Source organism: Camelus ferus, chromosome 11 (genome assembly GCF_009834535.1).
Source record: "Camelus ferus isolate YT-003-E chromosome 11, BCGSAC_Cfer_1.0, whole genome shotgun sequence".
NCBI lineage: Eukaryota > Metazoa > Chordata > Mammalia > Artiodactyla > Camelidae > Camelus > Camelus ferus.
Window position 1 is genome coordinate 3,182,882 of NC_045706.1, and position 24,280 is coordinate 3,207,161.

The following is a 24,280-nucleotide window of genomic DNA, read 5'->3' on the forward strand; positions in this document are numbered from 1 at the left end:
TCTGCCACTGAGCTGTACCCTCCCCCAAACAAGCCTCGTCTACTGATTTTTGGTTTATTCTTGTAATTCTTGACATTTCATTGGTATTACAAATATTATTTTTCATAATAAAGTTTTTAACTCGTTACTGGTCAAAGTAACTGCCTTTTTCTCCCTAATCTATTTTTAAAGGAAGTTTCTAGCATTAATAATAAGTAAGTGAATTCTGCAAACACTGAATTTAGACCACTTGCCCTGTTCGTAAACAACTTTCTCTCAGGCCTGTTGTGATTCCCCAGGTGTTTGGATGCATGTGTGTACTGTCTGAGGTTGTGGCCCTCTCATCACCTTCGGCTGTAATTTGTGTCTAGAGGGTGAGGAGGCCGTGGCTCAGATGGTGAGCAGCCGGCGCACCGAAGGCAGGGGCTCTAGAGCCCTGCTGTGCCACACCTCAGGTCAGGGCTGTGCCCAGCATCCTGTGTTTCTCCCCAAACTGAATCGATTTCTTACGTTCACCTTTCTGAAGGCGGCTCTTCTGTTGAAACACATTTAAGTTCAAATCGCAGAGCATCGTCTGTATTCTGCTCTTGCCATCTGTCTTCGTCTGTGGAGCCCACCTGTCCGGGGCCAAGCCCAGGTACGTTATGAGACTCGGACTCTGCTTCTCTGCAGCTCAGAATTTTGAGGCCTTTCTTACCTCTTTATATTTTTCTTCTCTAGAAGGTGATTTGTCTAAAGGGAAAAAAAAAATCTTTCTGTGTGGCCTGTTCAGCCAGACTTAGGAACTTCCTCTCCGTAGTTCTCAGGCCCAAGCTGACCAGCATTGCCAGAATTCAAATTTACAGTCTCTGGGGCAACATTTTAATAGAGTTTTTGCTAGTGTTACAGCTTAACTCTGGTGTTAGATTCAGACTCTACCATGGAGGTTTAACCACCCAATTTTATTAGCAGCAAAATAAAAGTATCAGGGACCTGAAATCCTGGTGTTTGTGTCCTGGAGGGAGCAGTCTTGCCCCCTTCCCCCAGTGGTAATTTACATCTTCTTGGATCAGGGTGCACGTGAACTTGGAGAGCGGTTAAAAAAAAAAAAAGAAGCCATTGGAGAACATTTCTGACTTAAATGAATTCTGTGCAGGAAAAGAATACCCAGCCCATATTATCTTTGCCTTTTAAAGGAAATAAAGCTTTGATAGCAGGAGTATTTGATACAGTTGTGCACCCTGGACAGGGATTACTTTAGAGGCTAGATTAATAGATCTGGAACATGGAAATGAGAATAATGAGTCTATCTCATTTAAGATTTTTTTTTCAAAGTATTTCTAATCTGAGCTTTTGGGCTTTCAGAGGAGTGTTGGGCCCTGCACTCTGTGTGTAATCTCCGCCTGCCTTTAGCTGCGGGGTCCTCTGCTTTACAGACCGCGCCCACTAGCGATGTCGGCATCACCTCGGTAGTTCACATTTTCATGCTTTTGGCTTCAAAATGTGGAAAGGAAATTGCAGCTATAAAAGGAGTCAAGGGGCTGAAGACTGGTCAGGGCGTGATTTCTCACTTTAAACACAGAGCCCTGGACTCACACTCGGGGCTTGTGCCCCGGCTCTGATGCCAGCTCTTCCAAGTTGCTTCAGACTGAGCAGCAGTTTCCTTTGTCCAGGACGCGGGGATGCCGATGCCTGTGCCCTGGTCCTGTAGGGAGGGTTCCATGAGATAACGGGAGAAAGTGCTTCCAAAGAGGTGAAACGCCCTGCAGTGCAGCCTTGGGAAGGGCGTGCCGCCGGGCGGTTCTTGCCTGTTCCCAGAGCTTCCCCTTGGGTCAGAAGAAGGGCTGGAGGAACTGATATTGGCCTTCACTAGGGATGCCAGATAGAATACCCAGGACACAGTTAAATCTGTCTTTCAGGTAAACAGCGAGTCATTTCTTGCATGAGTATGTCCCGTGCGCTACGTGGGATAGGCCTGCACTGAAAATGATTTGCTGTTGATCTGAGATGCCTATTTAGCTGAGCACCCTGTAGTTTCAAGAGCTAAATCTGGCCACCCTGGCTTTCTCAAAAGCCTTGCTCCAGAAGGGCTTCCCTTCTGTGGTGTCCAGCAGGACCTAAGATCCCAGCCGTCTGCTGGAACACGGTTCAGGGTGGCACGCGGAGTTGGAGCCTGGATGTTCCAGGTGTGGCTTTCATCCACATCCACATGTGATTTTTCACTTGCACCTCAGTTTTCACATTTTTTAAATGAACATGGAGCTCACCCCATAATGGTGCTGTGAGGGTACAAGGAGCTGATGCGAATTCCTGGAAGGCCTTGAAGCACCCGGCAGCATAGCACTCCCACGCGCCTTGCCGGGGAAGCACAGCCATCTGCTGGCCCTCCGTGCTGTGAGTGGGTAGTTCACTGCAGCAATACAAGGGCTTGGTCAGGCATCTTTCCCAGCAAAAAGTATTGGTGAAGCTTATTCTCCCCCAATTTAATGTTTACATCTCTTCCATCGGCTTCACGCATTATCAGTAAATAATTTTTATTTGCTTTGTCCATTGCTCGCAGGAGCTGGGTCTCTGGTTCCATTTTCGGAGCAATCACTGAGGTGCCTGGCCCTTTAAGCCTGCCAGAAGGAGCACATGGTCTGTGGCCCTGGCATCTAGGAAAGCCAGTGGGGAGCGATGCGTCCCCAGCTGTCAGAGTGTCTCATCCCTCCACGGGAGCAGTGAAGCACGCCACCGTCACTTCTAGAAGATGGCGCAGGGGCCCCAGGGGCGGGAGGGAGCGGAGCCTGGCTGTGCCTTCAGTCAGTCTCAGGAAGGCTGACTGGGCCTGGAGCCAATCGGGCAAGATGGCAGCAGGCGCGATAAGGAGGCTTGGAAGTGGGGCAGCTGTGACAGATGTGACGGCCTCTGGCCGCCGCTGGGCTGCAGAGGAGCTGCCGGGGCGGCTGGTGCGTCCCACCTGTGGGCTCTGCACTGGGCCGTGGAGCTGGCTGAGCCCTGCCCTTTGCTCTCTCCCTTCTCTCACTGCTGCACACATCCCTGCTGCCTGACAGCCCCAGGCTTTTCCCGGCTTCTTCGAAGAGCCTGAGTTAACCTGCACAATTCCTTTCTTTTCCTCTCCATGAAGGCTGTGTTTTCTCAGCCCCGCTGGGCACTTCCCTTTCATTTCCTGGGAAAGAAAAGCTCTGTCTGTCTTCTCCCGATGGCAGTGGTCCTCCCTGTCAAGGTGTGAGTTGTTCACAGGCACCCCATCAGATGCATCTGGTCCAGCCACTTTGTTGACTTTCTTATTGGCTCTTTCTCTCAGCTGCATTTGGCCTTCTGATGCTTCTGAGATCCCTTCTGCTCTGGTGGAGCTATTTGTAAGGTTTCCCCCGGGTCCTCTGAAGCGTCTGCTGCCTCCTCCTCCACCCTCTTCCTGCATTCTCTTTGTTTTCCATTGTTACAGCTGGCTTTCCTTCGTAGGAAACTGTTTTTTTCTTTTTGGCTGAATTTTGCTTTATTCTCATAAAAGGGTGGGATTTTACTGCTTCCTACCCCCTGTGATTGATGGAAAAGAATATTGTACCAATTGATTGAGATAAAAAATTAGTGCTTCTCCATAGGGAAGCCAAATTAGCCATCAGAAGTAGGTGCATGGAGTATTTTAAGAGTTTTTTGATTAATTCTCGTGATGTGAGACCTTTTGACACAAAGTTTTATGTGCTGCGATGTGGGAGGAGGAAGATGTGGTAACGGGTTATTACAGATTTTACTTTTACCTTTAGTTGATTTATTGACCTACTCTTCTGTGATACGGAAAAAGAGCAGCAGATCTGCTGGTGTCTCCCCTCGGACAGAACAGTTCCTGGGCGTGTATTTTCTAGAATGCAGGCGCAGAGTTTCAGGGATTAAGCCTGAAAGACTCAGAATAGAATTTTAGTCAAAATGCCTACAGTTATGGAAACAAAACAGCCGAAAGAGGCCCTTCTAACTCAGATAGGTGTCACTCAGCACCTAAAAGTGACAGCTAATCAATTCTTTTATCACCCATGCAGAAGGAGAAAATCCTAATTTAACAGAGCGTTGATAGCAAATAATTATTCACAAGGAGCATTTTTGACAGTGACTCATTTGTTCTTATTTTAAAAACATGAAAACATATTCTGTTTCTTAAAAGCTGTTGTCACCTTCACGGCTCCTTACTGCATCACTGAGGGCTTAGTTTTATTACAACCTACAGTCTAACCCGAGTCATTATCGCTGCCGCTCCCGCTGCCGCCTGACATCGCTGTTACAGAATGCTGCAAGCGGGCTTCGGGCGTGTTGGAAAGTTTCTTGGTGGTACTCTTGAATACATATTTTGAAAATAAGGACTTTGTAAGTTGAATACATTTGCTGATAGAAAGCAGTTTTACACATGTGAGTTTAAATAGGCAAACAGATGTATTGAATTCATAGTTCTGGTTAACAGGGAGTGTGATCCTTTAATTTTATCTCAAAGAAGCAGCAGAAACTCCATTGTTTTCAGTTCATGGAAACACATTTAAATATTTTGCATTAAAAGCATTGCTTGTTGAAATTAGTTTACAAATGACATGTATTAAAGTATCTTTACACGTTAAAATAGAGAGCAAAAGTCTGTTACTTTTTTTTGGCAATCTGAGGGACAGAGAGCTCTCCTAACCCTTCTGACTGTGGCTATTTTTGGTGGTTTTAAAAAAGTTGGGTTTTCCTTTTTCGTTTTCCTTTTGTGACAGAAGGTTTGGCAAACAGACATACATTGCATTTTCACTAATCTATTAATCAGATTTGAATTTGGATGAATCACCTAGAAGCATGTTAAACGAATTGCCCATCTCTTCGATTTTTAATTGCTCTGATAGCTTTTTATTTCTTCCTCTTTTAGGTTAAAAAATAGTCCAGGTTGTGGAGGATGTGCTGTGCCTTGGGGCCCCCCACTCTCGTTTTGGGAGTAGGGGTCTGGGTGCGGGCCTGCTGGCCACAAGAGGGTGCTCTGCAGATAAGGGTTTGTGAGTTTTGCCAAATAAGAATGTGATTCACTGGGACAGTTGGGTGGCAAGAAAAACCGTATTATTTTTCAAGTCTTTGTTAACATCTGGGGCCCCTAGCTGTACTGGCTAAGGCTCCCAAAGTCTGATGCACGCCCACTGTGGTCCACGTAGAAGAAGTAAAGCCTGAAGACCAGCAGGGGCAGATGCTTTAAGTGGTCGGGGAGATGTTCTCACCCTGAAAGCCCTTGCTTCTGCTTCTGGGAGGTTTGATGGGTGGAAGGCAGCAGGCCCACTTTCTCCAAAACTGGTTTCTCTTGGTTTTTTAGGTCGAATACTTGGGAGCAAGAATGGTGCTCATTAGAACAAGTTTTGCTGGGATGTTGGAGTCAAAAAACCCAGTGGCTTGGTGGGCGTTGGTGGTTCACCCTCCACCGGCTGCCACTCTCCCATGCAGCCCCGACCCCCGCGGGAGCAGCCACACTGGGAGCCCAGGCCCGGAGGCGGGTCCGCAGCCACCCAGCCCGGTCCAGGCACGTGTTGCTTAGCAACGCGGGCCTGGTGATGCTGACACTTCGAGGAGAGCGGCTGGACGCCCGCCCACCAACGATGGGAATAAATTCGCTAACTGGAGGAGGAGGGAGCCGGCAGCCTGGCGCTGTTCTTCCAGCCCGGGCCTCTTGGTGCTGAGGAGAGAAGCTTCACTTATCATCCCCCTTTATGAGGGCAGGAGGGGGAAGGCTTCCACGGTGCATTGTTGTGATCCCTCAGGGGTAAATTTTTAGCTGCAGAATTTATGAGTTGCACATTTATTTGATTTGGCTTTTGGTTAATTTTTTTTCTCCTCTTGTCAACCTGACAATATGAGGGCAGACGAATGCGGTCCCTGTAGAAGAGGCAGTAAACGGTGCTGGTCGAGCTCCTTTATAGGGGGCTTCTAGCTGCTCTCCCGTCCCTTCCCTCCCCCATCTCCCTCCTTCCTTCCTTCCTCCCTGCTCTCTCTAGTGCCAGTTCAGCAAGGCTCATGCAACCAGAACACTCCACTCTAAATAAATAAATCCAGAAATAAATACAGATGTGAGCCTCATTAACATTACCTGTCAAATCCCTAAGCACAGGACCCCAAATGGCCCCCTGGGTCTCCCAGTAATTTCTGGAAAGCATATAAAAAAGATGATCAGTGGCTGTATTTGTCGAAATCATTAGCAGGGTGGGGGGAGATATGCTTATAAGTCAATAATTCTTTTTGACAGAACCTTAGCACAGGTTCTGTGATGACTCTCCTTAATGGAAGGAAAAGACATACGGCCTGACTTTATGACAGATGTCAGGAATCCTGGAAAGTGGCGCAAGGAAGATCTCGGTTATTTCTTTCCTTCTAACTGACATGGATGTATGGGACATTTTGTCAACTTAATGACTATTTTCTTTGGTTCTTCTGATCAGCCCATGGCAAGAGAATACAGTGACCCACTTTTCAAAGGACGGTAAATATCACCGAAAGCAAAATTTGTGTTAGGAGAAGTCTGAAGAGCAGATGTCAGTCTGAATTCTTAAAAATCATGTAATGTTGGGTTTATTCCACGTTACCTATGCAGCGTGCTGATCTTGGGGTTTAAAAGTCAGGACAGTCAGTTTCACACTTAACTCTCTAATGAAGTTTCTATGGCTCCCATGTTGTTTATTCTAGAGAATGTTGAGTTAATGGTCCACCACCAGAGAGCTTTTCCTAGTGTTTTGCATTCTGAGGTTTATAAACATGACCCTCAGCATGGTCTAATAAAGATGTGGTCATTGGATCCACCCCCCCCCCCCCCCGAATGAATCACCAAAGCAGATAGGTGACATGCCGCTTATGCGAGCCTCTTTATTTCTTTGAAGGAGTCGTTTCTGGTGATATACGCAGAGTTGTATTTCCAAGAGAGCTGATTACGGGCCGTGAGTGGACAAGTTTAGACATTGGCCCTGATTTGGAGAACACGTTCCCAAGGTATAACTAGTAGATTTGATTTGGGAGAAAAGAAGGTACGAGATACAATGCAGCACTTTGTAGTCATTTATTGGTCTTGGAAAGGGCCCTGAAGGTACTTGAATTATAATAGAAAACAGTGGTTATAAATCAGGCCGTGAGTGCAGGGGACGTTCCATGGCAGAACAGACGTTTGCTGGGGAGATGTGTTTCCTGGCCCTCACTTGGTTTGTGAGCAGAAGGGAAACTTAGGTGACATCAAGATGCACTCGATTTTCTTTTTACTTTCCTTTTAGCACCGAAGCAGTAACAGCAGCGTCCCTCCTGGCTAAGCCTGAATTGTTGAAGGGATGGTGAACACTGTTTTTTCAAGAGCACAGTTTTGAGGGCCTCTGACTGCCTGGCTGGTGGGTACTTTCACTGATTTTCGCAGATTAGGTTTAAAAACAATTTGATGGACCGCGTACCATACCTGTTCGAGCCAAAGAGACAGCCTGGTCCTTTCTTCCTCCCACTGCTGAGTCTGCCCTCCAGGTTCCCATTCCCTTTCCAAACGCCTCCTTGTCTGACTGCATGATGACATCCATCTCCTTGGTTTCTCTATTCCTGGTCTCCATCTCCACCCGATTCGTGTCTCTTTCTTCTTTTGTCGTTTCAGTTCCTGTCCTTCCCCGCCTTCTGCAGCACTAGTGAAAATGAAACATTGACTTGGGTTTTTGCAACCCTCAGTCAGGGCTTCAGAGAGTCCATAGCAGAAGAGGGTCCCCTTCGTGAGACCGTGGAGGTTAACTTAGGCACCCTCCCAGCCCGGGGCTCCCTGTTGCTGGGATCGGTGGTTTTTTTTGCCCATAGTTGGTTGGGCCAAACCAGACATTACTTTCTGGTCCTGCAGATAAGAAGAATGGAATAGAAACTTAAAAATATTTATATTTAAATGAAGTAATGATTTTTTTATTGCAGTATAGTTGATTTACAATGTTGTGTTAGCTTCTGGTATACAGCACAGTGATTCAATTATATATATTTGTGTGTGTGTGTGTATATGTATATATATATATATGTATCTTTTTCATATTCTCTTCCATTATGGTTTCTTTGTGCTATACAGTAGGACCTTGTTGTTTGTCTATTTTATATATAGTAGTTTATATCTGCTAATCTCAAACTCCTAATTTATCCCTCCTCAAACCCCTCTTCTCCCTGGTAACCATAGTTTGTTTTCTATGTCTGTGAGTCTGTTTCTGTTTTGTAAGTAAGTTCATTTGTATCATATCATTTATAAGTGGAATCTAAAATATTACGTAGTATTTGTATTTCTCTGTCGGACTTACTTAATATGATAATCTCTAGGTCCATCCCTGTTGGCTGCAAATGGCATTATTTTATTCTTTTTTAATGGCTGAGTAGTATTCCATTGTATAAATATGTCTCTTCTTTGTCTTTTTGTCTACCAGTGGACATTCAGGTTGCTTCCGTGTCTTGGCTATTGTAAATAGTGCTGCTGTGAACACTGGGGTACATGTATCTTTTTTAATTAGAGTTCCCTCTGTCTATGTGCCCAGGAGTGGGATTGCCGGATCATATGACAACTCTAGTTTTAGTTTTTTAAGGAACCTGCATGCTGTCCTCTATAGTGGCTGCATCAGTTTACATTCCCACTGTGTAAGAGGGTTCCCTTTAAAAGAGACTTTCTGAATTGATTTTGAACCTCTTCCAAGTCTTCCGGAACGTATTGGAGTTTTCACAATTGCCTTCACAACCGGTGTTTGAGCACAAAGGTAACATTTTCTTTAGCAATAAACAGGAAGAGCATCCGCACCCTCAGAATCAGGATTAATGGAGCCATTTGGAGTCAACAATTTTAGCTGAAGCTTTCCATTTTTATGTATAATTTTGCACATGTAACCAGAAGTCCAGAGAGAAGTCAAAATTGGTAAATGCCATTTTGAATTTTATTTTCTAATTCTATTAGGGTTTCTCATTCTAGAAAGTTTGTATTTGGCTTTTTACTTTGCTTACTTAAATGCTGTTCAGTTTGTTTTTTCAAAAAGAACAACTCCTGTTCTCTTCAAATGAATTATTTAATTATCTACCAGAATTTTTCTGTGAAAACCTTCTTATAAGAAATAGCAATATATTTAAATCAAATCTACGTAGTTTCTCTCTTGTTAGAAACAATATTTGGCCCCTGCAAGTGTGGACCATGTTTTTCTAGTTTCCAGGCCAATGCATACATTTCACCATCATATACATTCTCAGTGAAGAGTGGCTTAAATGATCTGCTTTGTTCACTGCTTAATTATGTTATTTTACTGTTCCTGAAGACCTGACACAAGGCAAATTTACATTACTGTGCTCCTAATTAGCCAATAATCCTTAAGGATTTGAATGATACATACCCAAAGTAATTTCCTCCTTCACTAAACCTGAATTTCCTTACATCAGGTTAAGAAGACAGTGGATCTGTGGCAGAAGGCATCTTGGTGATGACAGCCCTCAACATGTCTGTCTCCCGATCCCACTGCATTCAAAGCCACGTGATGGTTTCAGCAGTCCCGTCATAAGTCCCGTCACAGGGAATCAATCAGTGCCCTGTGCAGCTGGGGAAGGGCTGCTCGCTGGTTCATCAGATGGGAACGATTCTTGTAGATGCTGCTTCTAGTTTTTAAATTAAATCAGCAGCGCCTGCCTTTGCCTGTGATCTGCACCCTGCCTTACACTTTCGGTTGGAAATGTGTCCATGTCACACAACAGAGAACCCACATGGCCCCATGGGCAGCCTGGTGCCACTGGTGCCCGTTCCCCTGGCTCTGAATCCTCTTGCCTCTCTGTACACATGGCTGTTGTCTCCCTCACACCATGAGATGCTCCTCTTCCCTTGATGCTTGGGGTGGCTACCAGCTGGGGGGATGTTGGGTTTCCCTGTGTCTTTCTTCCTAACTGAACCCTGTCTTGTTTAGGTCTTTTTGTCCCACATGGCGGTGTGCTTCAGAGGAGGCAGGCTCTGTCTTCTTTCGCAGGAGTAGGTCAGGATTGGTCTAAGCCAGTGCTTCTTAAACTATTTGGACCATCATTCACAGTAAGAAATTCATCTTACGTTATAGTGAACACACACACTTAAGTAGGTAGGAATCTATATGTGGATGTTTACATCTGGACTCAAATTTTGATTTAAGAAAATGGGAGTTGGGACCAATGATTGTATTAATTTTAGTTTGCAGTACATGGTCTAAGCCTATCATGATGGCTCACTCTCCTAGCTTGTGATTGGTTTAAGTGAGGGCATGTGATGTAATTCTGGCCAATAAGAAGCTGAGGAGCTCCTATGAAGGGTTTGAATTACTAGCAAAGAGACAGGAGGGGAGTAACTGTTCCTTTCCTGGTGGGTATCAGGCTGCCTACTTATGGTGCCTGAACCTGAACGGTCCAGGAAGGGGCCGGGCTGAGATGGCAGAGGGGGAGGGGCTGGGCTGAGATGGCACAGAGGAGGGGCCGGGCTGGGATGGCTGAGGGGAAGAGGAAAGACAGCCCGTCCTTGAGTGTGTTGCTGAATTAATCAGTGCTCTCCCTGCCACTGCAGGAATTCTTGTTGTGAGATAAATTTCCCCGTTGTCTAAGCCAGTTCAGCTGGAGTTTTCTGTTTCTTACAGTCAAGAGCTTCCTAACTCATATGCTTTTTTGGTGTCTAGAAATCAAATAACCTGAGCTGGGGTCTGTGGTAAGCGATGCTGATGGACCAGGGCCATATTCCAATTAAAAGAATAAGATGAACTTGGAACCCTTTTTGTCTTGTGAAGCCAACCGAACATTTGTGGCTTTAGTGGCCCACGGGACTGGTTTTGGGACCTGGTCCAGCAGACCACTGGAATTTGTGCTTTGACCTTGTGGTTTGGCTCTTTGTAGGTGAGCTGGAAGGCCCGGGCCGTAGAGTCATTTGCAGTGTGGCTGAGCCTCCCGTTTGGATTCTGTGTGCCGAGGAATGGATTTGGTGTGTGGTAACTGACGTCACGGGTGAGTGGTTGACACAGCAGCTCTGTGACGTGCTTTGCGCTTCTCCTCCTGTCGTTGTGGACTCACTGATTCTTGAACATGACTCAAATTCATTTTCTCATGATGAAGCATTGTCTACCCCACCACCATCCTCGCACCTCCCACACCCAAAAAGCGATTTGTTAATGCTGGAAGTGAAAAGAAAGTGAAGGAAACGGGAATTCACAGCCAAGAAAAGGACTCGGGGGCAAAGTCGGGAGTGAAATGCAGGTGTCAGTGGTGCAGGCACAGCACAAGGAGGAGCCGCTTGGGGGGGTCTATGTGGGAATGAAAAGCGTGACCTCAGAGATCGTGGGAGGCGTCGCCCGGGGCACAGACTGCTCGCGGACGAGGGCTGAATGTCATGGAAGCTGGGGGAGCGCCTGTGCTGGGCTGCGTGCTGACCCAGGTGAGCTTGTTGGGAACTGTGTCCCTGGGTGGGCACGTCCTGCGTGAACGTCAGGGTTTTCTAACCCGCGGTGTGTGAATGCTCTGAAGGTCAAGAGGGTGGCAGGGGCTCTGCTTTATAGGAGATGCAGGTCATTCATCGATAGGAAATTGCAGTCATCGTTTTATTTTTGATAGTCTTGCTGAATGTGCATCCTCGCGGACTTGCGTGGCCTCCCTGCTCGCCTCCTGTGACTAGCCTTTGCTCAGGTTCAGTGTGTTAGGTTTATCAACTTCCAGGGACTTAATTAATTAAACAACAGTATGTCAAGTGTCTACAGTGTGAGGTGCTTGGTGGGCACAAAGAGGCACAGGAATCAGAGACAGAAGGGGGAGAAGTGAATCATTTGGTGACAGGCAGGTAGCCGCTGAGGATGTGGACCCGATGCTGAGGTCACAGCTCCGGCCACTTGTCTGGTCTGTGCCGTGAACGCCTGCATCACTCGTCTCCCTGCGTGGCGTTGCCCACAGTCGAAGCTGGGGCCCGAGGCCGAGCCTTGTGTGGTAACAGTTTGCATTGTGTGTGAGGCGCTTGTCGGCGCTGAGTCTGCCTCCAGGTGCACGGACTACCGCCAGGGCGCGTCTGGGGCCGTCAAAGTGGCGAGCCCGTGCTTGTGTGTAAGCTTAACTAGTCCAGGTGTGTATGTGCAGGGGTCCTTTTCAGAGACATGATGGAGAAAGCAAAGAGGGAGCAGGTGGAGGGAGAGCCCCGTGCAGCAGGAGGAGGGAGCTTCAGCTGGGGCCAAGAGGAGAGGAACATGGAAGGTTCCAGAAAAGTCTGGAGAACCTGTAGAGTGATGCCAGAGACCAGTGCAGTGGGTTGAAATATGTCGCTCTGTGGTCTGCTGAGACAAGAGGTACAGTTTTTAAAACAAGTTCTTAATGCTTTAATCATCTGTGGTGACTTCAGAGTTTTAGATCTGGAATTTACCAATTTGCTTATAAAAAGAGATATGTAATGTTTGGCACCATGCCCAAGTTAATTAAAGTTAATTAGAAATTGGTTATTTGATTTTGAATAGATAAGTTAGCCATCATACCTGAGAAAGGTGCATTTATTCCTCGAAGAGTCAAATCTGCCCCCAGAGCACAGGTTCTGCGCAGGCCTTGTGGCCCACGTGGCCAGGGATCATCATCCGTGCTAGGTCCGCCCCCGCCTCGGAGGCGCTGATGTCTGGGAGGTGCTCGGCTGCGGGAGTCTCCTTCATTAAGCCCGGACACCAAGAATTTGAGGTTTGTTGAACATGTTTTCCTCTGATGTCCATGTTCTGAAATTCCTAGGAGAACACAGGGTACCCCCTTGAGGTGTTAATTATGCTATAAAACCATTTGCTTTGGGGAATCTGATTTCATTTATTCATCTTTCAAAACTGAATCGCCAGAATCCAGAGAAGATAACAGTTGAACATAAAGTGTTTTGCGAGGATGTCAGCTGAAACTCAGAAATGTGTGTACAGTAAAAAGTGTGGAATCATCAGCTTTTGGGCTTCAGTCATTTTCACAGTGTTGTTTGAACCTGTCTTTCAGTCCCAAAGGAAGCAGTCCCAGTCAAGCTGCCTTTTCTCCAGGTCTAAATTGTAAGTGTCTTTAGGGCAGGAGAGGCTTAGGGATTTTTTTGGGGGGTGGGGCACATTCCTATGGATTCTAGAATCTTCCATGTGTTTGGGTCTTACTTCTGGGATTGTTAAAAATAACTGTGGCACTCGATGTTTGAAGCACACGTGGCTACCCTTCTGTGATGGCGACAGGGCTCATTAAAGCCCAGATACCCTGGGGGTCTGAACACCCAGAGCCCCAGCCTCATCCAAGTTTCCAGGGCTGCAGTGTCATGATATTGTCATTAGCAACTTGAATTGATGACAGAAGACAGCAACTGACCAGAATGAAACTTTAAAAGTGAAAACTGGTGAAACAATTGTTATTGACCTAAATGGAAAGTGAATTGTAATTTGAAACTAAATTACTTCCAAACATCGCTGGAGTTGTCCCTGAACCGGGAAGATGGTGAAAATCTGCTTCAAAAGGTCTTGCGAAGCACGGAGGTTGCCAGCATTGTTCGGAAGCACTCTGAGGAGCCCTTGTGATGCATCCAAAGGCTTGCACGCAGCCCCTGCAGAGCTGACCTGCAAGATACGAGGAGATGGGTCCCAGGTACACGCAGGTGAGTGCGACTCAGAGAAATGTAAGCTGTGTGAACGCATCCCTCCACACGGGGATTATCATTTTTCATTCAGAATTTAGGCCGACAGCGGGCAAAACGTAATCACTTTCCAGCATTACTGCGCTGTATAAGCATATTAGGAGAGCTCTGTGATGGTAATCAGGGAGTGAGCTTGAAGCCACCCCTAATTAGACTGTCTGCACCCCCCAGCACTTTCCGGTAATGATGTCAGACCGTGTAGCAATTAGTTGCACCTCTATGAATGTCAACACTGTTTGTAAATCATATAAACTTAACCGGGTTTGCTTATTGAAAAATCTCCTAAAAAGGAATTAATTAGCTTTGTATGTTTTGGAATCGCAATTTATAGGATCATTTTGGAATCTTTCACTGAGATGAAATTAATTTTTTTTCCCTGTGACTCATTTGAATGGAATCTCTCTGGCAGGGGCTGCGAAGGAAGATCCAGTACAATTGACTTAATCTTCACTTTATTTCTGTGACGACCGGTCAAGTGTGGAATTTAGGACGGGGGTTTACTGAGTTAACCCAGTTTTAAGATGTTTTTCTCAGGAGGAAGGTGTCTATATATCATCCGAAGGCCGCATTTTCCCCGCGTTTTCCGCTTTCCGGCCCGTGCAGAGTGTTTCGAGCTCATCTGAATGTGAAGTTCGGGCATCGGAGCAGCCTTGGTGCAGCTGCACGTCATCCTGGAAGACGCCTGTCTGCAGCCGTGCGGGACCAGCTCCGGAGCAACGGCGGATTCCAGGGAAGCGGCCAATTCCAGACAAAGAAATTGGACAAGCAAAACAGACACTCAAGTGCTTTACCTCAGGGCTCTTTTCGTCCTCCAGCAGGAGCACAGAAGCAGCGGGAACCCAGTTTAAAACTGACCGGGCCTTTGTTGCGTTTTTCTTGCTGAAACCTCGGATCCTGGTGGTGGATGGTTTACCTGAGCCATCAGCTACGTGGCACATTTATGGTTATTGTATTTTACAGGTTGATAGATTTTTATATTCTGTCCAAGTCAGGATCCTACACCACCTGGTTTATTATTTGGTAATTTACAGTGCAGTCAGGCGCGTTTGGCTTAATGTAGGATAAACTTATAAATCTATTGTTCCTTCACTTGCCAGGGTGGATGTGCAGTGAACTACAGAGCTGGATGCGTACATACATTTCAGCTCTGCTTTTTTCTTTGATAGGGAAGCAGGCAATAGATAACACAGTGACAGTAGCATCCCAGGGGACAGCAAAATGTGAGAGCAACACCACGTCAGGTTAGTAGGTCATTATTGTGTGAGCTGTGAACCATTAATGGACTGCTACGCCTAGCTCAGTCTGTGTCAGATTATGGCTCTTGGCAGGAGAACTGTTACCTAATAGCTAACTTTGCTTCCTCACTAGTGTCTTATTAGTTCCTCTGATAAAAATGTGCACGGCTATATATTAATAGGGGGGCTCGTTGGAAACAGGCCAGATCTTGGTTATGTCCCCCACCTTCTGCAGACAATGCCTGTGTGTTGATTCTGGTCCGGTACTTCTTTGAGCGAATGGCATTCTTTCACAGGCATTTTCAGATGTCTTGTAAAGCACATAGCTAAGTACACAGCACTACCTGATGCAAAAGGCCCTGCTGTTAATTTTGTTGCTGTTGATGATGTAAAATGAAGAAGTACTGGGAGTGAAAGAAAGAGTTAAGGAGAATTTATCCTGCTACCTCAGTCCCTAACTGTCCAAACTGTACAAACCCTGACGTACTTTTAAATTCTGAGAAATAAAGTCCACTATTCTTGAAACAGTACGCCCAAAGCAAGGGCCACATGGCATTCTATCATTTTTATCATGTGTAAGATAGACAAGAAAAGCATATTTTTTTATGTGTGGCTTCAGGTAAAAGCATGCATTTCTAGGAAAATTATAAAGAATCCCTAGTTTTTGAGTAATAATGGCAAGAGGTTTATATTGCGTATTTGGGACCTGTGGTGGAATATTTCTGCCATCTTTTGGAGAAATAAAGGTCACCACATAGTTTCTTTCTTATAAACAACCCCCCACCACTCCACCCCGGTCTCTGTGCTTCAGCATGTGTCTCCAAACAGAGTCACAGAAGTGAAGAATTCCAAGATGTTTTCCGGGAGAGATGAGTGTGCAGCTGAGTTTGGGCTGGGATTATGCCCCGAAGTCCCTGTGCTGGGTTATGCCTGTCATTTTTGGAAATTGTCTATGATGTCAAGAATGTGAAAGGATATGGGTAGCAAATACTAGGGAAATCCTTTTAACCAGATAGCCGGAAAGCAGATTAGCAGAGTTGACGGTCCAAAGAGAGAGATATGAAGACCACTGGGAACTGGCCTTGGTCTGGATTCTGCTGTGGACCACGTGCCATGTTGCCGCTGACGACGTGGCTGGAGTGTGCCTGCCGAGGAGGGGGACCAGCTGGCATGTCCGCTGCCACCGTCCTCATTTCCCTGTGGCTGTGGCAGCAAAGATGGCTGATGGAGACCACAGCTTCCCTCTGCTGAGATACCCCGGGGCGAGGAGTAGGCCTGAAAGGGCTGTTAGAACAGGCTTTTAAAAAGATGCTGGTTGATATAATTTTCTTGTTTGATAGAGTACCTATATAATGAAGTTAAGTACCGAATTAATACCCAAATCTATTCTAATCCAAATCCAGTTACTCATTGCCGAGTGCACATGTGCATATATGTGCGTGCGTGTTTATATAGAAAGGATTATGTTGTCCCTTCCACCCCAGCACATGCACACGCACACACACATGCACTGGCCTGGGAAGCCTGGTTCCCTTCGACTGGCACCAGTGGGGCCTCTGCATTTCCACACCAACACGTGACCTGATTCCAGCGGCTCCACGTCTACACCCCTTTTGGACTCAGCCACAGATATGAGTTTAATAAATTTTGCCACACTGTGTATTACAGGAGTGCTAATTTTAATCCTGAGCATCTTTTTCTCCCTTGTCTTTATTTTGAAATTACTGAAGCAAGAACCTGTAGGATAAAATGCCTGAGATACTTTTCACTTAATGATTAATTCCTTATTTGCCTTCCTAGCTAAAAACACTCGTCATTATGGTTTATTACAAAAGCTCAATTTATATTCTAAATCTTTCATTAAAAATATAATGAGTACGTGAGGAGGCATGCTATCACATTGTGATTATCATCTCTTTGGAAGCCTTAGCCCATTTAATTATTGGATAAAGGACATTTTCAGAATAAAATCTTGGTCTTTGGAAAGAAAGTTGATATGGGTTGAGACATTTTAATCATGACTAAATTAAATTATGACGAGGGACAAAACAGTACCACTACTCAGCTCCTGAAACAGCAGAAATTGAAGAAACTGACAACACCAACTGTTGACAAAGACATGGAGCAGCTGGAGTGCACCTGCGTCACTGGTGGAAATTCGAAATGGTGCGGCCACTTTGGAAAACAGCTTGGCAGTGTCTTATCCAGTTAAACATACAACCCAGCAATCTCATTCCTAGGAAAGAAAGTGAAAACATGTGTCCACACAAATGACTTCTGCATGGATTTTCATAGCAGCCTCATTCATAGAAGCAAACACACACACTACGCTGGAAACAACCAGATGTTCATCAAGAGGTGAGTCAGTCAACAAATTCCAAGTGTGTCCATGCCAGGAACGCTGGGCAGCAATAAAAAGGAAAGAATCGTTGATGCACATACAACAGCATGGATGCTTCTCGACAGTCTGTGGCAGGTGAAAGACGCCATTGTGTACTCGTGGCTGTGAAACCATTTACATGGAATTATAGGAAGAACATTATCAGAAAGCAAGTAAGACATGCCAGGAGCAGGGACAGAGGAGGCTGCAAAAAGGCGAGAGAACTTTTTGGGCTGATAGAAATACAGTGGTACCATGACTGTATGAAATTGCCAAAACTCATCCAACTATACGATTAGAATGGGTGGGTTTATTATATATAAATCATGCTTCAATAAAGCTGGTGAAAGCAAACAAGACTGAATGTTTAAAATAAAATTCCTCCCTTTAAAAATATGACTTGTCAATCAGAAACCGTCCTGGGTAAGACTGACTGTGTGTCTCCACACATCTGTGTTAGGAAGATGAAGTGGAAGACAGAGGCATGGCTGGAGGGACTGTCTTTAAACTATGATAGATTAATTTTCTCCATTTTTAAAATGCTCTTACAAAAAAAGTTCAGTTGGTAGAAAATCATCAGACCAGGCAAGTCACCTCATGAAAAAACGTCTGGTGGAAAAATAATAATAATAATGGTGACCAACACCTGCTGAGAAATTACTGTCCTTCTGACACTCATCATCTGAAATGTTTTATATTTTTAACTGAGGTATAATAGGCATACAGTAAGTTGCATGTATTTAAATGTGCGAAATCTGATAAGCTTTGACATCTATGTGCCTGTGATCAACATTATCCCCCAAAGTATCATCCCTCAAAATGCCTCTTTGTGATTCTCCCCCTCCACCTCTCCCCAGATCCCACAGTCACCAGGCAACCACTGAACTGCTGCCTGTATCCCAGTTTAGATTTGCTGGAATTTTACATACGTGGAATTGTACCATGTTCACTCTTTTCTTCCTTGGCCTCTTTACTCAGCATAATTATTTTGAGACTCATCCATGTTGTGTGTGCGTCAGTAGTCCTTTTTCTTTTAAAAAATGGTTGATTCTTTTTTGTTGCTGAATAGTATTTAATTGAATGGATATGCCACAACTCATCTGCTCACCTGAGGATGGAAATTTGGATTGTTTCGGGTTTTTAGCTATTATAAATAAGTTGCTGTGAGCATTTGTGTACAAGTTTCATGTGGACACATGCTTTCTTTTGGGTAAATAATGAGTGGAATTGCTGAGTCATATGGTAAGTGTACTTTTGAAGAAGCTGCCAGGCTGTTTTCCAGAGTGTTTGTAACATTTCTTTTCCCACCAGCAGTGTATCATAGTTCCAGTTCCTCCAGAATCTAGCCTTGGTGTGGTCAGTCTTTTTAGTTTTAAATAGGCTAATATGCACGTAGCAGGAAATCATTGTGGTTTTAATTTGCATTTCTCCAATGACTATTTGGAGCATCTTTTCAGGTGCTTATTTTTCAAAACTGTATCTTTCATGAAGTATCTCTTCGAATCTTTTGTCTAGTTTTAAAATTGAGTTGCTCTGGCCTTATTGTTGAATTCTGAAAGTACTTTATATATATCTGGTAAAGTTTTTGTAAATATTTTCTCCCAGTCCATGGCTTGTCTTTTGACTCACTGAGCAGTGCTTTTAGCAGAGTAGAAGATTTTTATTTTATCAATTTCTTTTTTTTAATTGAAGTATGGTTGATTTACAATACTGTGTTAGTTTCAGGTGTACAGCAAAGTGATTCAGTTCTACTGTTGGTTTCTTTTTATGGATCATACTCTTTGTGTAGTTTCTAAGAAATCCTTGTGTAAGTCAGCATCCCCCAAATTTTCTCCTGTGTTTTATTCCACATGTTTTATGCTTTTAGTTTTTACGTTTAGGCGTTTTCTCCATTTTGAGCTCATTTTTGTTGGTGGTGTACATGGATTTCCTTCCTGCATTGAATTGTCATTGCACATTTGTAACAGATTAATTGTCCACACACGTGTCGGTCTGTCTCTGGACTCTGTGGCGCCATCCGCTTGTTAATCCTTATGTCAATGCTACACGATCTTGACTTCAATAGCTTTAAAATAGCCCTGGAAATCAGTTAGTCCTCCAATTTTGTTGTTTTTCAGAGTTGTTTTGGCTATTTTAGGTCTTTTGCATTTCCATATACATTTTAGCATTAGCTTGTTCATTCCCACAAAAAAATAAGGAAATCTTGGTTGATTTTGTGTTGAATTTATAGTTCAATTTGGAGACAACACAGAGTCTTTTGACGCATGAGTGCACGGTGTCTCTGGATTATTGGGGTCTTCCTTAATCTCTCTGCAATGTCTTGTAGTTTTCAGTGTACAGGTGTCGCACCTCTTTTGTCAGATTAACATTTTGGTGCTACTGTAAATGATGCTATTTTTATTTTAAACTCTGATTCTTGCAAATATATGGAAATACAGTGGATTTTTGTTTTTGATTATGCATCCTGTAACCTTGCTAAACTCACATATTAATTTTAGGAGTTTTTGATAGAATTTACCAGATTGTCTAAGTAGGTGCTCATGTGACGGTTTTGCCTCTTCCTTTTCAATCTAGATGCTTTTTACTTATGTATTGTTTTCCTTGCCTTACTGCCCTGCGTGGAGCATCCAGGACAGCGCTGACCGGCAGTCTGAGGGCAGACACAGGGGAGACATTCAGTCCCTCACCTCCGAGTGTGATGTTAGCTCTAGGTTTGTCTCAGGTGCTCTTCTTCACGTTTGGAAAGTTCTCTTCTGCTCCTTCTTTGATGAGAGCTTTTATCAGTATTGAATGTTAGATCTTGTCATATGCTTTTTCTGAGTTTTGGAGATGATTTCCTGGTTTTTCTTTTTAGTTCGTTGGTGTGGTGAACCACACTGATTTTCAAATACAGAGTTTAAACCAACCTTGCATTCATGCCCTGAACCCCATTTTGTTGTGTTGTATTATGCTTCTTATATATGCTTTAAATTATTATTTTATTTCATAACAACCTTATGTGGTAGAAATACTGTTATTCCAATTACTCATAAGAGGAAGTTGAGGCACTGGTGACTCTGTCCCTTGACCAAATCATCTCACTAGTAGGGACTCGGGTGGATCTGTGGTGGCGGTCTAACCCGAAGCTGAGCTGCTGACCTCCAGAGCAGAAATGCACACTACGTCGTCGCTGACACACCTTCACTGCATAGTCACCATGATTAGACATAGTGACAGTATTTCATGCTGGTAAGGGGATAGACACAGTTACCAGCTTCCAGCAGTGATCGCACTAGACACAGGCTTTCAGAGGAGAGCTTGACGCTAAGCCTGAAAGTGTGAGATTTGTACTAACAGGGTAATTCAGGGCATGTGTGACGATGTGTGTGCAGTGGTTTTCCTTGCAGCTTAGGAGATGCAGTTTATGTTTTGGAACATGAATAGATGGAATACGATGGAACTGATAACATGATTTTTTTTTTCACCTGGGTATTTCCCCACTTTAATAAATGTTATGGAAAAAGCAGGTAGTAAGTCAGTGTGTGTAGTGTGATCCCATTCATGCAAATCTAATCTTTTATACCCATCTGTCGGGTCAAGAGAGAGGCCTGGAAGGACCCTACCTCTGTAAGTAATAATGATGCAGTCATTTGTGTGTGATGAGGGTGGTGGGTGGGGGGGAGGGAGCCGGCGGGGGAAGGGGCCCTGGCGCGGTCGCCTGCTGTGGAGGGACTGCCGCTGTCACGCAGCAACTGTGCTGACCATGGTTTCCCAAGGAGCGAGAGCTTACTGCCTCATGTAGCGCCAAGGCTCTCCCAGGTGTGAGGGCCACTGGGAGAGGCTGCGTGGGATCCCTGGCACACGTCAGGGCCTAAGGGGGGGGGGCACAGCTCAGTGGCAGAGTGAGTGCTTGGTGTGCACGAGGTCCTGGGTTCAATCCCCAGTGCCTCTGTTAGGAGGAAGAGAAGACCTGGGGTCTGACGTATAAGGAAAACAAACAAAAAAACAAAAGCTTAAGGGGAATGAAAGAATGGCCTATTTGAGTAAAAATTGTCCTGGAAAATCAGGATGCATGTTTAATAAAAGTGTACACTCTGACTTTGTGTAGGTGGGGCCACACGAGGTTGGGCACATAGATCTTACTGAGCTCAGGATGCTCCAGAGGGAGGATGTTGCCTTCCCTGGCAGTTCCATGACGAAGGAGCCCCTGGCTTCTCTTGATCACTTCCAACCATCAGGGCTCACCTGATGTAGCTGGAGAGGGACCCCATTGTTCAGCAGTGATAACTGGTGCCAAGAAATGGTTTCCCCTCCACTGAGCCCAAGCCAGCATCCTTCCATCCCTGCCCCGCTGATGCCAAGGCTCATCTGACAGAACAGGCTCTTCAGCCGCCTGGAGGTGGCGGCTCCAGTTCGTCCATCTGTTCCTCTTTCGCTTGGACCCCCTCTGCCCTTCAGGGCTGCTTCTGCGCTGTAGTTTCTGAGCCCCACTGTTTGTTGATGTCAAACAGAGCACGAGGGTCGGGGGGGGGGCTGTTTGGTCCGCGCTGCCTCCTGGGCGTGGACACTGTGATCCTGACAACTGGTGCTGACTCCGCTGTGAGCTGTGAGCGCACCTTGAACTCAGGAGCAGTGAAACTCCGCGGCCCCTGTCTGGGGAGCTGACGGTGGCGTTTCTCGTCCCTTGTGGGTGTTACACATAGAACTTTCCTTTCATTCCTGGTGATCCTGCTCACGTTTTTGTTTTTGTTTCCATTTTTCTTTTCCTTCCAGGATTTGAATGTGTCGAGATGCCGTGTGCTGGGTAGTGGCTCTCCTGTGGTTGTCACGGAGCTCCTGCAGGTTGGGTAAGTCCCCCCCTTGCCGTGCACTCTGCGCCATGAGGTAAAAGCCTGATAAGTCAGAGGCCTAGACAGAACCGCCGGCAGCCCCGTGCTGGGAGGCACGCTGAGACCCCCTCCACAAAGCCCTTCACCCTAGTTCTGCACGCGTGGGCGTCGTTATTCTGCCACTGTGAGTTCAGGTAATCCTGTCCTCGGCCAGGCCTGGCTTCTCCGTCCAGACCGCAGAACTGTCACAGTGGGCTTCATCAAATCTTTGCCCCAAAGCAAGACCACGTCTATCTCAAAGGCTCGCTGATCTACAGCCACTTTGGAGGAAGGACACATGGCGGCTCTGAGTGGCTATTCTTTCCCCACTGCCCAGAAGACCTGCGCTGGCCTCTCGTGTTGCCCTTGTGTTTGCTGGTCAGCTCTTGGGCTCTGTGTCTTCCCTCCACAGCCTCTCCCTCCAGCCCCCTGCGTCCCCGCATCCTGCGTCCTGTTAAATAAGAGCAACTGCCGACACTTAGAGGAAGAGCGAAAGCACCGTCTCCCCTGCAGAATCTCACACTTTCTCTTTGGAGCCATGAGATCACACATCTGTGAAATGTTCACACATGCTAAGAACAAAAGAAGTTTTAGACGTGCCGTATCCGAGTGATTTCCAGATAATTTAATTCTGTTGCCCCAGAGAGTCATTGGGTTTGTAGAAAATAGGGTTAGCACATTTTAACACTGTGAAAAGAAGTTCTTTTCACTAGTAAGCATCATTTAAATGACGAAATTTTTCAGGTAAGTCAATTTTTATTAGTTTTTGGTATCTAAAATTCCCACCTTTAAACCAAATATATTGGTTTGCTTGCATCCTCTAATAATGAGTCAGAGTGGTTCTGCTGGGAAAAAAAAAAAACAAAAAAACAAACACCTGAGAATGTTGAGCAGGTGCGATTTCCAGCATAGCTCTGGTGATGCCCAGGTTCCAGCTCCACACCCATCCTCCCGGCACCGGTGTGACCAGCTCTCACTTGCCCTCATGAGGTGAGTGTATTTCTTTGTCTGCCACCAGATCACGAGCAAACACGAGGGCAGGGTTTGTGCCTCATTCTCATTTCTTGTCAGCGCTACGCTGATGCACTGTGCACAGTAGGGCCTCAGTAAATGGCCGTGATATCGATGGTGCGGGAGGACAGCCATCGTCAGCACAGGCCAGCAGAGCAGAGTCACCCATGAGGCTCGGCTCTGAGTCCTTTGCTTAGAAATTCCTGACCTATGAAGGATGCAGAGAAACCGACGTCACCACATGTCACCGCACGTCCCCGCTGGCTCCCGCGCCTAGGATTCCTAGGAGGCCGCCGTCAGTGGGCTGCCTGTGGAGACAACACCTAGACTTTTGGTTTTTCAGTTCTCTGGCTGTAGTGATGCTAAAGAGAATCAGTCCAGCTCGCGCCCCCTGGGCAGGGCCGGCCTTCCAGTGGGCTAAGTAATCCTCTGCCCTGCCCAGATCTGTGCCCCCGGAGTGTTTCCGCCTCCTGCAGATTCCTCTAATTAAAGACCCTTTGGCTTCATGAGTATCTTCACGACAGGACGGAACTTCTGGGCTGGCTGGGTCAGTCACCCGCTGGATGAACAGGTACAAGCCCCAGTCTGGGGTACACGCCCTCTCATCGCTTTGATCGGGAATTCCCACGGTAAAATTTCGAGCATGGCCTCCAGCACAAGTCTTATTTCGTTTATCAGTTATGTACATGTGCTCTTGCACTGATACGTTGTGTATGTTTTAAAACAAATGTGAAATATTAATTAAAAATATAAAATAGAGAAAACTACAATTTTTTACATCTTTGTGTTCCCCTCTGGAGAACGGTGGCTGAGGGGCACTCTGAAGCCCCAGAGCACAGCTGAGATTAGGGCTCTGAGGAACGGGGACACGTCTGGAGCCAGACCTCCTGCCCTGTGGGCCGCACCTGACACCTGTGGGCTTACGCTCGTCCGTCTGGCAGTGGGGACGCTGCTCCTACAGGGGCAGGCGTGCTGAGGCCCAGCCAGCCAATGACGGGACCGCTGGGGCACACCTGTTCTGTGGTGGGGGCTGCATCGGGACCACGGAACAGTGACCTGACCCTGGCGGCTTGTGGAAGGATGCGAGTTATCCGTGCACAGAGCCCCCACCAAACTAGTGCTCCTGCCTACCTGTGGTCAGGACACGACCTGGCCTCGCTGACGCTGTAAATATGTCCACATACTTAGGGTTTCCAAGAGGTTGTGGGCACAT

At 45.9% G+C, this 24,280-nt stretch overlaps 1 long non-coding RNA gene and 1 other non-coding gene across 3 annotated transcripts in view; both read left to right on the forward strand.

Annotated features, from left to right (window-relative positions):
* LOC106728998 overlaps positions 1-24,280 on the forward strand; it is a 52,555-nt gene that overhangs the window by 27,968 nt on the left and 307 nt on the right. Inside the window, exons 1-2 of one of the 2 annotated variants that reach the window (XR_001365267.2) lie at positions 10,850-10,929; positions 21,962-22,035. This is a non-coding gene — a long non-coding RNA (uncharacterized LOC106728998). Of the gene's footprint in view, positions 1-10,849; positions 10,930-21,961; positions 22,036-24,280 lie in introns of those variants that run through there. The other variant, XR_004323719.1, reaches the window with a different exon arrangement.
* TRNAT-GGU lies at positions 21,069-21,140 on the forward strand. Its single transcript has one exon. It is a non-coding gene; the product is annotated as a tRNA-Thr (tRNA).